Below are 6,795 nucleotides of genomic sequence, written 5' to 3'. Positions count from 1 at the left end.
GCGCGCGCCGCCGGACGCGCTTCGTCCGATCGCTTCTGTCGCCGAGACGATGGGAGTTTCCACCATAGATTCTGCCTGTATCTTTGTGGCTTGTGTTTGGATCAGAAGCGACAACACTGATCGGCCGAGATATACGGACACAAGACCCTAGGCCGCAGCCGTTGTTGTCTGATCCACCAAATTCCGCTGCTGCTCCGGTTAAGTCCTGAGGCACCAGATCAATTTGTTTTTTCTGCTGCTTCACGTCAGGCCTACCGTAGCTACTGCTGCTACTCACGTGACGAGGCTACAGTACCTGTTACTACGTGAGACTAGTAATAGTTTATTAGTACTTGCTACGTCCACTGCCTATACAATATCCGGGTGTTATTTATCCTATTTTTTGTCTGCTCCGCATATTAAATTCTGTCAAGAATTTTTCTATGGCTTGTACTACTTTGTGTATACAGATTTATCTACTGATGGCTTCCATGAAGTACGATCTTCCGCCGTTGGACCGTGACACAAGGTTTATCCTATGGCAAGTCAAGATGCGGGCGTTGTTGGCACAGACCGACAATGATGAAGCACTGGATAGTTTTGGGAAGAACCGAATTGAGGACTGGACTGATGAGGAGAAAAGAATTGATTGTAAGGCTTTGTCAAAAATTCAACTCCATTTGCATAATAATATTTTGCAGTAAGTTTCGAGCGAGAAAACTGCCGCCGCTCTATGGTTAAATCTGGAAGGGATTTGCATGACAAAAGATCCTACCAGCAAGATGCATCTGAAGCAAAAATTATTCCTGCACAGGTTACCCGAGGGAGGTAATGTTTTGAATCATATTTCTGAATTTAAAGAGATCATATCCGATCTAGCTGAAATGGAGGTTAAGTATGAAGAGGAAAATACTGCTTTAATGTTACTTTGTTCACTGCCAAGTTCTTATACCAATTTTAGAGACACCATATTATATAGCCGTGATACTCTCACACTTGATGAAGTTTATGAAGCTTTTAATTATAAGGAGAAGATGAAATTAATGGTGCCTCATGATGGTTCGAGTTCATCCCAAGCCGAGGGATTATCTGTTCGTGGCAGGACAAAGGAGAAGAACTCCAATAATGGAAATAGAGGCAAAAGTAAGAATGGCTACAGGGGCGCTCGCAATCCAGAGACAAGAAATATTGCAGATATTGCAAGAGAGACGGGCATGACATCTCTGAGTGTTTCAAGTTGCAGAACAAGGAAAAAAGGAAAGGTAACAAACAAGGTGAAAATTCTGCTAACGTTGCTCGTGATGATAGTTCTAATGATGCTCTTGTCGTTATTGCTGGATGTGTTGAGACCAATAATGAGTGGGTACTTGACACCGCATGCACTTTTCATATGTGTCCACATACAGATTGGTTTAATACTTTTGATTCCACTACTGCTGCTGGTTCCGTTTTGGGTTTTGATAATTCACCATGCAAGATTGAAGGCATAGGTTCTATTCGAATCAAGATGTTTGATGGCATAATCAGAACTTTGACAGATGTTCGGTATATTCCAAAGATGAAGAGAAATCTTATTTCTATGAGTGCCCTTGATGCAAAGGGGTACAAGTATTCAGGTGGAGATAGTGTTTTGAAAGTCACCAAAGGTTCCCTTGTTGTTATGAAAGGTGACTTAAGTTCGACCAATGGTCTTTATTACCTTCGAGGTTCTACCGTTTCAGGTAACGCTACTCCATTTATTTCAAAGAATTCTGATTGTAATGTTGCTAACCTTTGGCATATGCGTCTTGGACATATGAGTGAACTTGGTTTAGGAGAGTTAAATAAGAGAGGTCTTCTTGATGGATATGAACCTGGTAAATTAAAATTTTGTGAGCATTGTATCTTCGGCAAACAAAAGAGGGTGAAGTTCAATACTTCGACCCATACAACTAAAGGTATTCTTGATTATGTGCATTCTGATTTATGAGGACCATCTCGCAGAAAGTCACTAGGTGGTGCTAGTTACATGCTGACTATTATTGATGATTATTCCAGAAAAGTTTGGCCTTGTTTCTTGAAGCATAAATATGAAGCAATCTCAGCTTTTAAGGAGTGGAAGATTATGATTGAAAGGCAGACTGAAAAGAAGGTAAAAATACTTCGCACTAATAATGGTATGGAATTCAGTTCTAAGCAATTTAAGAATTATTGCAAGTCTGAAGGCATTGTCAGACACTACGCCGTTCCTTATACTCCTCAACAAAACGGTGTTGCTGAGCGTATGAATAGGACCATTATTTCCAGAGCCTGTTGCATGTTGTCCAATGCAGGTTTGCATAGGCTTTTTGGGTTGAGGCCGCTTCCACTGCTTGTTATCTCATTAATCGTTCACCATCTATTGCTCTTAATAAGAAAACTCCAATTGAGGTATGGTCTAGTTCACCTGCTGATTATTCACAGTTGAGAGTTTTTGGTTGCACTGCTTATGCTCATGTTGATAATGGAAAATTGGAGCCTAGGGCTGTTAAGTGCATCTTTCTTGGTTATAAGTCTGGTGTTAAAGGTTTTAAATTACGGAATCCTGAAACCCAGAAGGTTGTTATTAGCAGAAATGTTATCTTTAATGAATCTACTATGTTACATGATGTTTCATCTACTAATGTTCCCGTTGAGAGTGAATAGTAGCCTATTGTTCAGGAGCCTACTATTTAGGTGGAGCATGTTATTGATTCAGGTGATACATCTGGTAATGAAATTGTTGATGCACATGATGAACCCGTCGTTAATGATGATCATGTCACCCCCACTCCAAATCAGCATATTGTTCCACCCAGTTGGAATCTTGCACGTGACAGAGTTAGACGAGGTATTAATAAACCTGACAGGTTAATTGAAGAGTGCAATATTGTTTCTTGGGAAACTCTTTAATTCAGCCGGATGATTTGTCTCTCCCATAAACCGTCTCTCCCGCTTAACACGTACCCCTGTTAGGCCCACCCACCGCTTTGCCCACCCTTTGCCTTATCTCTTGCCGTGGCCTAATCGCCCACTCATCTACTAGTTGGGCTCCCATGCAAACCAATGTTGCTACATATCGAAGAGGGCGCCGGAGCTCACCACTGTTACTCCCGTCACCGGAGCCCGCCGCTGCGCATCCTGCTGAAACAATCGCGCTGCTGCAAGATCAAGAAGGTTGCCCCTGCAATCGCGTTGTTGCGTCCATCGCCATGGCCGCAGCCACTGTGGCTGCAACAGCGGATCTCGCCGACGGCGGCTGCTTCCATGCAACGATACTACCACCGGTGGATCTTGTCGCCGGCGGAGCTGTAATGCCTACTGTTGCGCCTCGGATCTCGTCGGTGGAGGAGCTGCAATGCAACGCCCGTCGTGCTGCGACCCGGGTCTCGCCGCCGATGGAGCTGCATAGCAACACACATAGTGCTGGGACACAGGTTCATCACTGGATCTCGCCGGCGGCGTCGAGGACCGCTGCATCACAGCTCCACCGGCCGCTGCATCATAGCTCCCACGGGGTCAACGACCGCTGCATCGTAGCTCCGGCATCGGTGCATCGCATCTCCAGCGGGCGGCCGAGCATCGCAGCTTCGGCAGCGTCGGGGACAGATGCATCGTAACTCCGCCGACGGCATCGACGACTACTGCATCGCAGCTCCGGTGGCCTCGCTGCATCGTAGCTCCGGCGGCCTCGCGTCCGAGCATCGCAGCTCCAGCGGCATCGGGGACTAATGCATCGCAGCTCCAGCGGCTGCTGCATCACAACTCCGACGGTGTCGTTGACCGCTGCATCGCAGCTCCGGCGTCGCAGCATCGCAACTCCGGTGACCTCTCTTTATCGTAGCTCGGGCGGCGTCGCGACCGAGCATCGCAGGAGCTCCGACAGCGTCGCGACCGCAGCCTCCATGTTGCTAGGTGTGCTTGGAGCACGACCTTGGGTGCTGCATAGTGGTGCCTATGCTGGTGTTCGTCGAGGCAAATTGTGATCCATGAGAAACAAAGCGAATGAGTATTATATGCACGATCGGACGGCTATGAAGGCGGCTTATAGTTGCGAGCTACTATCAGTCGGCTTACGCCTAGCATCGGCCTTGTTTCTTTTGCTTTATTTGTTGCAGAAGAAATTTAAGGTAATGCTGAGCCTTCTTCATATTCCGAGGCTATTATTTCTGGTGATAGTAATAAGTGGATGACCGCTATGCATGATGAGATGGAATCACTTGAAAAGAATGGCACTTGGGATTTAGTAAAATTACCTAGAGAGAAGAAATCCATTCGTTGCAAGTGGGTTTTCAAGAGGAAAGAAGGTGTTTCTCCTAATGATGAGACAGGATATAAAGCAAGGTTGGTTGCTAAAGGTTATAGCCAGATTCCAGAGCTTGAACAATTGGGTGTTAAAACTGCATTCTTACATGGAGAATTAGAAGAGGATATTTATATGGAACAACCTGGAGGTTTTGTTATTCCTGGAAAAGAAAAGCTTGTCTATAAGTTAAAGAAATCTCATTATGGATTGAAGCAATCCCCTAGACAGTGGTATAAGAGATTTGACACTTATGCTCTCTCAAGGTTTCAAAAGGTCTAATTATGATAGTTGTGTTTATTAGAAAACTGTCAAAGGTTCAACTATTTATTTGCTCCTTTATGTTGATGATATGCTTATTGCTGCAAAGAGTATGTCAGAGATTAATGAACTAAAGAAGCAATTGAGTAATGAATTTGAGATGAAGGATTTGGGTGCAGCAAAGAAAATACTTGGCATGGAAATATCTAGAGACAGACCGTCTGGAAAGTATATCTAACTCAGAAGGGATATATTGATAAAGCTTCATCGTTTTAATACGCATGATGCCAAGCCGGTGAGTACTCCATTAGCTGCACGCTTCAAATTATCATCAGCTTTATGTCCTAAGTCAGATGCAGATATTGAGTACATGTCTAGAGTTCCCTATTCGAGTGCAGATGGTTCACTTATGTATGCCATGGTTTGTTCTCGTTTGGATTTATCTTATGCATTGAGTGTTGTCAGTAGATACATGACTAATCCTGGAAAAGAGCATTGGAGAGCAGTTCAGTGAATTTTCAGATACCTGCGTGGTACTTCTAATGCTTATTTACAGTTTGGGAAAACTGGAGATGGACTTGTTGGTTTTGTTGATTCTGATTTTGTTGGTGATTTGGATAAGAGAAGATCACTCACAGGTTATGTTTTCACCATTGGTGGTTGTGCTATGAGTTGGAGAGCACCTTTGCAGTCTATTGTGGCTTGTTTCACTACTGATGCCGAGTATATGGCTATTTCTAAGGCATGCAAAGAAGCTATTTGGTTGAGATGTTTGTATTCTGAGTTTTGTGGAGATTCATCTTGCCCTACCGTATTTAGTGACAGTCAAAGTGCTATATATCTTACAAAAAATCCAATGTATCATGAGAGAACAAAGCACATTGATGTCAGATTTCATTATATTCGAGATGTTGTTGCTGAAGGCAATCTGAAGGTATGCAAGATAAGTACTCATGATAATCCTGCTGATATGATGACAAAGCCAGTTCCAACCAATAAGTTTGAGCTTTGCTCAGGCTTAGTTGGTATTTCTCACTAGTCCTATGGATTTTGACGCACAAGGTGTTTATACTGATTTGGATGGAGTTATTCATTTTATTCGACTACTAGAGGGAATTTGGCTCAAGGTGGATATTGTTAAATTGTGATCCAAATTCTAGTACCGTATTGGACTAGACGTAGTACATACAGTGTGGGTCTTTGCGTTGGTACCGACGCGTACGAGTACAACTCGTTTACTTGTCCTCCAAGGACTCTCATGTATTGCCCTCATATATACCCCATGTAGTCGCACCTCAGACGGCATGTCGTCGCGTGCTTGTAATACTCCTCCTCATAGTGATTGCGTCTTCGTGCGTCCGTGGTTTTCTCCCGCAAGGGTTTCCACGTAAAAATCCATGTGCTCTCGTGTCTCGTTTATTCTCGTTATTATCTAACAGAGGCGGCGGCCTCCTGCACTTTGCTTCTCACCTCCGGTGTGCAGGCCGTCGGTCCGGACGGAACAGGGAGCGGCACCTCCACCGCGCGGCCAGATCGATGGATACGACTCCCGCCTCCTCCTCTTCCTTCTCGTCGACTTCCCCTCCCGCGTGGTTCAAGATGGCAATGGGCCCCGAAACCCGCGTCCCCGCGGGTTTTTATCCTATTAGGGGACGGGAATGGGCGACTTTTTGTCCCCGCAGGGCTGCTCATGAGTACATTATAAAACTCAACATGTTTCGCGGGTTTAAACCCGTTAGAGTAATACCCGAACCCGAAACCCGACAAAACTCGTCAAAATACGTTATTTAGCATGGACCGATCCATCTTGAGTCAATTGGACCAAAGCCAAAGTGCCCGAGCAGCCGAGCCCCATAGCGTCAAGGTTGTGGAGTACAAAACAACCCCTGGCTTGGTCCCTGCTGTGTCGCTTGCTCTTCAGGCCTCTCTCTCCCGTACAACACAACACCTAAATCTAAACCTAGGTCCCCCAGCCATCACCTGCTACTGTAATATGCTTCTATTTTTTCTTTCAAATGTTGTTGTTTTTATTGACTGCTCGTGAAGACGGGTTCCCCATGGATTTTGAAAACCCGACGGGTTTAGGGGACGGGCAAAAATTTAATCCCGCACGTTGATGAGGATGGGGATGGGTTTGCGATTTTTTTGTGGGGATGGGTTTAGGCAAGCAAAATCCGGTGGGTTTCGTCCTCGTTGTCGACGCGTGGTGCTGCTAGTGGCTCAGAAGCATGGTTAGCCTTGATTAGGTGGTTCCT

Source organism: Triticum aestivum, chromosome 4A (genome assembly GCF_018294505.1).
Source record: "Triticum aestivum cultivar Chinese Spring chromosome 4A, IWGSC CS RefSeq v2.1, whole genome shotgun sequence".
Lineage (NCBI taxonomy): Eukaryota > Viridiplantae > Streptophyta > Magnoliopsida > Poales > Poaceae > Triticum > Triticum aestivum.
Note: the sequence above shows the minus strand (reverse complement) of the source record.